The 11,037-nt window shown below is 38.6% G+C and overlaps 1 pseudogene; it reads left to right on the top strand.

The window, feature by feature from the left end:
- Positions 1–440: 440 nt before the first annotated feature.
- On the top strand, positions 441–1,414 carry LOC102758855 (annotated as a pseudogene).
- The last annotated feature ends 9,623 nt before the right edge of the window (positions 1,415–11,037 follow it).

Consider the following 11,037-nt stretch of genomic DNA (forward strand, 5'->3'; position numbering starts at 1 on the left):
TCCAAGCATTGATAGAATGCTCCAAGTAGAGAACTGAAAATGTGAGTCTCATAACAACGAAGGTGTCCGCTCTCATTACTGTCTCAGGGGAATCACTGGGATTCCATTTTATTTCTAAATCTCCTCTCCTCCCTGTCACTCCCTTCAAGCATCAGATTCCAGCAGAGCCAGCCTAATCCATACAAAGGGGCACACACCACTAGAGGAGGGAGTGTTGTGTCCTAATACAACCCTTTTCTAGTTCCCAGCATGCCTGGATGTAGATTTTTAGAAATAGGAATCAAGAAATGGAGAAATTAGGCCACCAGCGCGGGAGCACTTCCTTACTCACCCATCTCAGAAGCTGCAGCCAAGCCAGAGCATCCAGGGGGAGCCTGTGTGGGCAGCACCAAGACCTGCCAGGGAACAACACAGCCCGCTGTGCCATCTGCTGAGTTAGGATGTCCCAACATGAGGGTGTCAGCTGTGATGCACGTTTAAAAGGAAAATTTTGAGGTTGCAAGATACATGCTTAATTTGCTACAGTTACTGTCTTGGGTGCATCGTGTTATGAAAGTAGTGCAACAGCAGGGCATACAACTGACAACCCAGTGCAGTGCATACTAGCAAGGGTAGAATTTGATTTGTATTATGGTGGGAAAGCTTTCTCTGCAGAGCAGCCACAGTCCTTTACTTGTCCCTATTGTGGAAAAATGGCTTATACAGAGACACCTCTTCACAAACATGTTGCTTCTGAACATGCAGAGACATCAACAGAAGTGACCTGCCCTGTCTGTGCAGCACTACCTGGAGGTGGCCCTGATCCTGCCACAAACAACTGTGCAGCTCATCTTACACTTGAACACACAACTCCTAGAGATTTAGATGAACTGGGTGGTGTTCGACACGTACATAGAATGTTTCTCCTTGGCTGGGAATTAGGAGGTTCTCCTACTCATAGATCAAACAGAAACTTTAAATTTTTTATTTTTCATTTTTTTAGTTAATCCTCACCCAAGGATATTTTTCCCATTGCTTTTCAGAGAGAGTGAAAAGGAGGGAGGGCAGAAGGGGAATAGAGACAGAGAGGGAAACATTGATGGGAGAGAAACACATGGATTGGGATATGTCTCCTGCAGGCACCCAAACCAGGACCGGGGATCAAACCTGCAGCCCAGATAGCACCCTTGACCTGGAATCATTCGGTTGGCAGGCATACACTGTCGTAGCCACTCTGGCCAGGGCCAAACATGCACTTTGTTCTGCTGGTGGACTTTCTACTTCTCAGAGTTCATGTTCTCCAAGCAATAGGGATGCCACGGATCCTATTGCTGAGCTTGTATCTCAGTGGTCAGGAGGGAGACGTTCTGCTGGAGGATAGCTTAATTCTGGCCCTGGTGCTTCTCAATTAAGCTGTAGATGCAGCTGCAGTTAGAACTGCCAGCAACTGGAGACCACACGTGACACAAGCTGTGTACTAACACAGGCTCACCACCACAATCACACCATCACACCAACAACCAACACAGTTAACACAGAACGTCAGCACACTATCCAGAATTCCCAATTTCTTTTCTTTTTTTTAAAAAATATATTTTATTGATTTTTTACAGAGAGGAAGGGAGAGAGATAGAGAGCTAGAAACATCGATGAGAGAGAAACATCGATCAGCTGCCTCCTGTACATCCCTCACTGGGGATGCGCCTGCAACCCAGGTACATGCCCTTGACCGGAATCAAACCCGGGACCCCTCAGTCCGCAGGCCAACGCTCCATCCACTGAGCCAAACCGGTTTAGGCCCAATTTCTTTTAACAAGGTGGAATCATCCTAACATGTTAGAAACAGAGCGTCAGTCCATAGAAAGTGAGTGTGCAGACGGCAGCCTGTCCGAGAGCTCCTTCCATCTACTTTCCTGGGAGAAGAGAGCTACTCTTCAGACGAGGTGGGAGGTGGGGATGGCAGAACTTAGTGCTATGGACTGTGTAGATATTATGCCTTTAGATATTGCGTTAGAAGACCTAAGTTTAAAAGAGGATAATGAAAGAAACCTGGCCCCACCTCCTCTTTGATGGCAGCCCGAACCCCACACAATGTCCTCTGTGCTGTATTTGCCAATGAAAGTGGACAACAACTAGATTGCATTGTTTGGTGATTGTAATTTCCGGTCTGTCACTCTTGTTACTTTGTGTACATTCAAAAGGAAGAGAGAAATATATATGACAATCATTTTCACTTAACTATTTTTTTTATTTTTAGCAGGGAAATGTAGGTAGCAGTGCAGGGGTGAGCTCTACTTCCTGTACCTTGACATGCAAAAGGCTCACCTAGTACTCCACATGCAAACTCTAGAGGAAAATTGAAAACTCTAATGAAGTTATTGTATGTAGTTATGAATATTAATGGGGAAAACTGCTTAAATGGTTTACTTTAAAAAAATGGAGAAAAATTGCTGTGTGCATCTTACCTAGGAAATCAGCTTACTTTTTTCTTGTGATAAAATGATATAGCTGATATTGCCCTTGAAGAGTTATTGAGATTTAAAAACTCTGAAAAGACCATTGAGATCCTCCCTGGGGAGATTATTTCCCAGCTGATTAGTTTCTTGATAAATTATGGAAACATGGCACCAAGCAATAACCTCAAGTATAAAACAAAATAATGAGGACTTGGCTGCCCTTGACCTGGGAAGTGCTGGGGAGGCTTGTTCTCAAGATGGTGTGTGTTTGTTTTAAACTGACCTAAAGATAATACAAATATTCTTCAAAACATTGTGCTGCCACTGCTTCACTGATCAAAAGGAAAAAGGAGTTGTTTTTAATGTTTAATCTGGTTAATACCGTGGCAGTATGGTGGATCTGCTCAGACCAATTATTTTGTGTCTTTAGTGAACGCTCCAGAAATGGAAAGGGTCTGAGGCCTGAAAAGAGAACAACAAAGCTTTCAAAGCTGGAGTGGATCTGACACCAAACCAGATTGTAGTCATAGTAAGAAAAAAATTCATTAAGCCAGACATGTTTGAAGTAGGGGACTCCCTGTGGAACTGCAATGAAGAGAAATTAGACAAAAACAGTCAGTGTCATTATTGTAGAATCATACATGAGTTGATGAGGAAACTTGGGATATATTTTAAGTAATAAGTTCATTATTCTGGCTAATAATACCCACCTTGAACTGTGAAACAATGTTAAAAGTAAGGATTATTTGAAGGTAGGAATGAACAGATTTGAGTTTCTAAGAAACTGTTAGAGACATGTTTTATTTTCTCCATTAAAAATTTCAAATGTTTCTTAAATATGTGCTTCCCATAGATGAAACTGATGATTATAAAGCAATGTCAGACAGTTAATTTTTAGAATAAGTGCGATGGCCTAGAAATGGAGCATAAAGTTAGTCACAGGTTATATAGTCTGAAAACGGGAATCAACATAGAATCTGACTGGAATGAGGTAATGCTTAACCTAGAAGAGTCCAAAAGTGAATGTCACTGACATTTTTACTACATCTTAAAATAAAGTGTTTTGTAGCCCAGCTGGTGTGGCTCAGTGGTTGAGTGTTGACCCAGGACCAAGAGGTCACCGGTTGGATTCCTGATCAGGCACATGCCCCGGGTCACGATCCCTCGTAAGGAATGTGCAAGAGGCAGCGGATCAATGATGTTTCTCTCTCATTAATGTTTCCATCTCTCTATCCCTCTCTCTAAAAATCAATAAAAAGGTATTTTTAAGAAAAGTGTTTTGTAAGAATTTAAAAAAATAATAAAAGCCTTAATTTATTAAAAAAATTGATGAGTAGTTTTGTAATGATTCGGTGAGAGTAATGCATGAAAATTTTTGCTTACTTGGACTTCTCTTTTTTTAAATTTTTTAAAAATTCTTTATTGTTTAAAGTTTTACATATGTCTCCTTCTTCCCTCATTGACCTCTCCCTGGCCGCTTACACCCCCCAGCACATGCCCTCACCCCACTGGTGTCTGTGTCCATTAGTTATGCTTATATCCATGCATACAAGTCCTTTGGTTGATCTCTTACTCCCCTCCCCACACCCACCTTCCCGCTAAGGTTGGACATTCTGTTTGATGCTTTTGTGACTATGGATCTATTTTTGTTCATCAGTTTATGTTGTTCATTGTATTCCACAAATAAGTGAGATCATGTGATATTTATCTTTCCCTGACTGCTTATTTCACTTAGCATAATGCTTTTCAGGTCCATCCATGTTGTTGCAAATGGTAAAAGTTCCTTCTTTTTTTCAACAGCATAGTATTTCCATTGTGTGGATGGACCAGTTTTCTAATCCACTCATCTGTTGATGGGCGAGGTGATACTTCATTGTCATTTGATTTGCATCTCTTGGATGATTAGTGACTTTGAGCATGTTTTCATATGTCTCTTGGCCTTCTGTATGTCCTCTTTTGAAAAGTGTCTATGTAGGTCCTTTGCCCATTTTTTGATTGGATTGTTTATCTTTTAACCCCCTTGGGTGCCCATGTGCCTTCCTATTTCCTACAGTAGGCCAGCATTTAGGAAACTACTTTCTGGTTTGAGCTCAGCCTTATTTTGAGAATTTCTCACAATTTTCTGGATATAAAGGCTTTTATTTATAAAAATAAATGGTCTGGACGTATGATCTGTGAGGTCCTTGATCATCTGTGATTGCTGGGAATTTATTCTGAAAGCTATCTGAGTGTGTGACATGTCTTCTAGCTAAAGGATTCAGAACTGGGGGGAGGGGGATCCTGGCAGGATCCTTGTCTGATGTGGAGATAATGGCTTGTTACCCTTCTGTCAAACTCTAGTGCCCAGTTAATGACTTATCAGTGAAGGGCATTTCTGAAAGAGTGATCAAGCTCTCGGGCTTATGGCTCTGTGTAAGCGGTAAAGTACATCTTCAACACTTGATACTTTTCATTAAGATTAAAACTTGCTCAGAAATGTTCGTAGCAGCATAAAGACAAAACATAGTAAGTATATAAATGACTGTCAACAGCAGGATAAATGATTGTGATATAGTCATACAAGAGAATACTGCTGAGCAATAAGAATCTCAAGAATAACCTCAGATGCATTATGATAAATAAAAAAAGCCAGTATTAAAGGTAACAGATGTATGATTAATATGACACTTTTGGAAAACCATTTACATGGAGTAAAAGCCAGGCATACAATAGAAGGCATAGTGTACAATTCCTTTTATCAAAGTTGTAAAACAGACCAAGCTAATCTATGGTGAAAGAAATCAGAATAGTGGTTAAATTGAGGTGGTGACATTAAATGAAAAAGGGAACTTTCGGGGTGACAGAAAGATTCTAAATCTTGATGTGGGTGGTGGTGACGTCTATATACAGCGTGTAATGTCACTGAGCTTTATATTTTAGATTTGTTCGCATTGTTATATTTAAATTTGCCTCAGTTAAATGTTGTAAAAAAAGTTTTGTACTGGTGATCAGATGATTGTGAAAAATATTCTCAAGCATTCTTTCTTGTTCTCCACAACTGAAATTTAACCAACACTGAACACTTAAATTTCCAAACTTTTGAGTTTTAAGCTCCCTCTCTGGTAGAAAATTAAGTAGCTAAAAAGCTTTTTAATTCTGTCAAATATTAAGAACAGAAGCCAAAGCCACTGGCTGCTGCTGGCTAACCTGTTCACTTATTACTAAAAACAGCCTGGGGGCTGGGACCTGGGCTTTCACTGCCTTCTTCACAGAGCTTTTGTTCATCTCAGTTAAATAATAACTCAAGATCAGTAAGTGACTCAGTAAAAGCACTGGTAATCCATTAGGTATATGTTTGTTTCTTGGGTTAGAGGCACAAGAAAAATGCTAAATTAGTTAAGTTTTAAAAAACAACTCAAATCTTCTGTGAAAGGTATATTATTTACTTTTCTAGTTTTAGAAAACAAAGAAATTGTTTTAGATCCTCTAGATTTAAAAAAAATACTTCATCGTTAGCAAAATCTAGAAAATGATATGGTAAGATAGCATTAGCCATCAAATTAGCTATTAAAAAGACAACTTCCTTTCACCCTCTCAACTCATAGTCCTCATGGGAGAATTTATTAAGTTAAGGTGTTAAGTTCACATTAATTAAGCTTAACAGCCTTTGGCCAGTTAAACAGCTAATCTGTCTACTGAAAATCTACTTCTAGATAGATATCTATGTGTATCTATATATAAAATTATTATCAATTTTTTTCTTTATTTTAATATTTCCATTGCTTCCACCAGACTGCATTACAAGCATATGTCTTTAGTGGATAAAAGGCTGATGATATAGCATTTCCATTCATGTGTGCAGTCTCACGTTAAAGAAAATGGAAATGAAACTGCAATATCGGCCTTGTACATTGAACACTCCCCTTGAGCAGTGGACATTTTTCACATGTCCTCACCCCCCTGGTGTCTGTGTCCATTGGTTAGGCTTATATGCATGCATACAAGTCCTTTGGTTGATGTCTCCTCCTTACCCCCACCCTCCCCTACCTTCCCGCTGAGGTTTGACGGTCTGATTAATGCTTCTCTGTCTCTGGATCTGTTTTTGTTCATCAGTTTATGTTGTTTATTATATTCTACAAATGAGTGAGAGCATGTGATATTTATCTTTCTCTGACTGGCTTATTTCGCTTAGCATAATGCTCTCCAGTTCCATCCATGCTGCTGCAAATGGTAAGAACTTCTTTTTTACCGCAGTGTAGTATTCCATTGTGTAGATGTACCACAGTTTTTTAATCCACTCATCTGCTGATGGGCACTTAGGCTGTTTCCAAATCTTAGCTATGGGGAATTGTTCTCTATGAACATAAGGGTGCATATATCCTTTCTGCTACGAACATAGGGGTGTTTCTAGTGTTTTGGGATATATTCCTAGAAGTGGGATCACTGGGTCAAATGCAGGTTCCATTTTTAATTTTTTGAGGAAATGCCATACTGTTCTCCACAGTGGCTACACCAGTCTGCATTCCTACCAGCAGTGCATGTGTTCCTTTTTCACTGCATCATCGCCAGCACTTGTCGTTTGTTGATGATAGCCATTCTGACAGGTGTGAGATGGTATCTCATTGTTGTTTTGATTTGCATCTCTTGGATGATTAGTAACTTTGAGCATGTTTTCATATGTCTTTTGGCCTTCCTTCTGTCTTCTTTCAAAAAGTATCTATTTAGGTCCATTGCCCATTTTTTGATTGGGTTGTTTATCTTCCTTTTGTTAAGTTGTATGAGTTCCCTGTAAATGTTGGAGATTAAACCCTTATCAGTGATAACATTGGCAAATATGTTCTCCCATGCAGTGGGCTTTCTTGTTTTGTTGATTTTTTTTTTCTTCTGTACAAAAGCTCTTTATTTTGATGGAGTCCAATTTGTTTATTTTCTCTTTTTTTTCCCAATTGCCCTAGGAGCTGTATTGGTGAAGAAGTTGCTTTGGCATATGTCTGAAATTTTGCTGCCTATGGATTCCTCTAATATTTTTATGGTTTCCCATATTATGTTTAAGTTCTTTATCCATTCTGAGTTTATTTTTGTGTATGGTGTAAGTTGGTGATCTAGTTTCATTTTTTGCATGTATCTGTCCAATTATCCCAACACCATTTATTGAAGAGACTGTTTTGATTCCATTGTATGCTCTTGCCTCCTTTGTCAAATATTAGTTGAGCATAGTGGTTTGGGTCGATTTCTGGGTTCTCTAATCTATTTCATTGGTCTATATGTCTGTTTTTGTGCCTGAACCAAGCAGTTTGAGAACAGTGGCTCTATAATACAGCTTGATAACTGGTATTGAGATGTTTCCTACTTCATTCTTCTTTCTCAGAATCGCTGCAGCTATTTGGGGGTCTTTTTTTTTTATTCCAGATGAATTTTTGGAGAGTTCATTCTAGGTCTGTGAAATATGCCATTGGTATTTTTATGGGGAGTGCATTGAATCTGTAGATTGCTTTGGGTAGTATGGACATTTTAATGAGGTTGATTCTACCAATCCATGAACACGGTATGTTCTTCCATCTGTTTATATCTTCCTCTATCCCTTTTTTCAGTGGTCTTTAGTTTTCTGAGTACTGGTCTTATACCTCCTTAGTTAAGTTTATTCCTAGGTATTTTAATTTTATTTTGGTGTGATGGCAAATGGGATTGTTTTTTTAGTCTCTCTTTCTGTAAGTTCACTATTGGTGTATAGAAATGCCATAGATTTCTTGGCATTAATTTTGTATCCTGTTACATTGCTGAATTCATTTATTGAGTCTAATAATTTTTTTTGTGGAGTCTTTAGGGTTTTCTATGTACTTTAACATGCCAGCTGCAAATAATGACAGTTTTATGTCATCTTTTCCAATTTGGATTTCTTTTATTTCTTCTTCTTGTCTAATTGCTATGGCTAGCACTTCCAGAACTATGTCAAACAGAAGTGGTGAAAGTGGGCAACTCTGTCTCGTTTCTGTTGTTAGGTGAAATGGTTTTAGTTTTTGCCCATTGAGTATGATGTTGGCTGTGGGTTTGTCATATATGGCTTTTATTATGTTGAGGTATGATCGTTCTTATTCCCATTTTGTTGAGGATTTTGGCATCTATGTTTATGAGGGATATTGGCCTATAATTATTTTTCATTGTGTTGTCTTTATCTGGTTTTGGTGTTAGGGTAGTGCTGGCTTCATAGAAAGAGGTTGGAAATGTTCCTTTCTCTTGAATTTTTTTGAATAGTGTGAGAAGGATAGGTTTTAGTTCTTTCTTGGATGTTTGCATAAACTCCCCTGTGAAAACTTCTGGCCCTGGGCGTTTGTTTGTTTGAAGCTTTTTGATGACTGTTTCAATTTCTTCCACAGTTATTTGCCTATTGAGATTTTTAGATTTTTCCTGATTGAGTTTTGGAATGTTGTATTTTTCTAGAACTATGTCTATTTCCTCAAGGTTGTCTAGTTTGTTGGAATAGAGTTGTTCGTAGTATCTTTTGAAACAATCCTTTGTATTTTAGTGGGGCCTGCTGTTATTTCGCCTCTTTCATTTCTGATTTTGTTTATTTGAATCCTCTGTCTTAGCTTCTTGGTGAGCCTGGCTAAAGGTTCATCAATCTTGTTTATGCTTTCAAAGAGCCAGCTTTTGGTTTCATTGATCTTCAGTATTGTTGTGTGTTTTTTTGTCTTTATGTCATTTATTTCTGCTCTGATCTTTATTATCTCCTTCCTTCTACTCACTCCGGGCTTTTATTGTTGCTCTCTTTTTAATTCTTTAAGTTGTAGAGTTAGATGATTCATTATAATTTTCCTTGTTTTTTGAGATAGGCCTATAGAGCTATAAACTTCCCTCTCAGGATTGCTTTTATCATGTCCCATAGATTTTGGAGTGTTGTGTTTTCATTGTCATTCGTTTCTAGGATGTTTTTAATTTCTTCTTTGATCTCTTTGGTAACCCAATCACTGTTTAATAGCATGCTATTCAGCTTCAAGTGTTTGATTTTTTTAATTGTAGCTTATTTCTAATATTATGCCATTGTAGTCTGAGAAGATGCTTGTTATGAGTTCCATCTTCTTGAATTTGGAGAGACTTTGCCTGTGACCCAGTATGTGGTCTATCTTTGAAAATGTCCCTTGTGCACTTGAGAAGAATGTATATTCCATGGCTGTGGGGTGAAATGTTCTGAGATGTCAATTAAGTCCATTGGTTCTAGTGAGTCATTTAGGATTGCTGATTCTTTTGCTAATATTTTGTCTAGAGGATTTATCCCATGATGTCAGTGGGGTATTAAAGTCACATACTATGATTGAATTGCTGTTGATCTCTCCCTTGATATCTTCCAGGAGTTTTTTTTATTTTTTATGTATTTGGGTGCTCCTGCATTGGGTGCATATATGTTTATCAGTGTTATATCCTGTTTATCAGTGTTATATCCTCCTGTTTTATCAATCCATTTAGTATTATGAAGTGGCCTTCCTTATCTCTTATTATGGCCTTTACTTTGATGTTTACTTTTAAAGTTATTATTGATAGGTACTTTTTTGTAGCCATTTTTATTTTTTGTACCTGTGTTTCTTCTTCCCTTTTTATTTCTTCTTTTTACACCAGTCCCTTTAGCATTTCTTGCATTGCTGGCTTAGCAGTGATAAACTCCCTTAGCCTTTTTTTGTCTGTGAAGCTCCTTATTTCCCCTTCAATTTTGAACGACAGCCTTGCTGGTTAGAGTCCCTTGCTTTGCATCACTTTGTAAATTTCCTTCCATTCTTTTCTGGCCTGATATGTTTCTATTGAGAAACCATTTGATAATCTAATGGGTGATCCTTTGCATGTAACTTTCTGTCTCTCTCCTGCAGCCTTTAAGATTCTCTCTTTGTCCTGAATGTTCTCCTTCGTAATTATAATGTGTCTTGGTGTGGGTCTTTTCGGGTTCATCTTGTATGGGACTCTCTGTGCTTGTGTGACTTTTTCTTCCCAACATCAGGGAAGTTTTCTGACATTATTTCTTCAAATAGGTTTTCTAACCCTCATTCCTCTTCCTGTAGTTCTGGCACTTCTATTATTCATATGTTGCTACGTTTCATATTGTCCCAAAGCTCCCTTAGGCTCTCCTCCTGTCTTTTAATTTTTTTCTCCAATTTCAGTTCAGTTGGGTGTGTTTTGCTTCCCTGTCTTCTAATTCATGAATTCGGTCCTCCACTTCTCCTAGTGCACTGTTGAAACTTTCCATGGTCTTTTTTTATTGACGCCATATCACTCTTTATTTCTTCTTGATTCTTACATAAGTTGTTGATTTTTTCATCCATTTGGTTTATGAACTATAGGACCCTTAGTCTGAATTCTTTTTCTGACATATTGCATGCCTCTATTTCATTTAGCTGCTTTTCTGGTGATTCCATCTTTTCTTTCCTTTGGGGGTTACTTTGTCTACCCATTTTTGCTCTCACCAAAGGATCTAGGTGTTGAGTTGTACTCCTTGGGTGGCAGTGGCTCCTTGGGTGGTGGCTGCTCTTCGGGTGGTTGCAGCAGTGGCTGCTCCTCAGTTGGCTGTGGCTCCTCTGTTGGGCACTGTTCGCAGCAGTGGTGGCTCCTCTGGCTGGTGCGGACAGGCTGCTCTCACAGC

The sequence above is a fragment of the Myotis davidii genome, unplaced genomic scaffold (assembly GCF_000327345.1).
Source record: "Myotis davidii unplaced genomic scaffold, ASM32734v1 scaffold45, whole genome shotgun sequence".
In the NCBI taxonomy this organism is placed as follows: Eukaryota; Metazoa; Chordata; class Mammalia; order Chiroptera; family Vespertilionidae; genus Myotis; species Myotis davidii.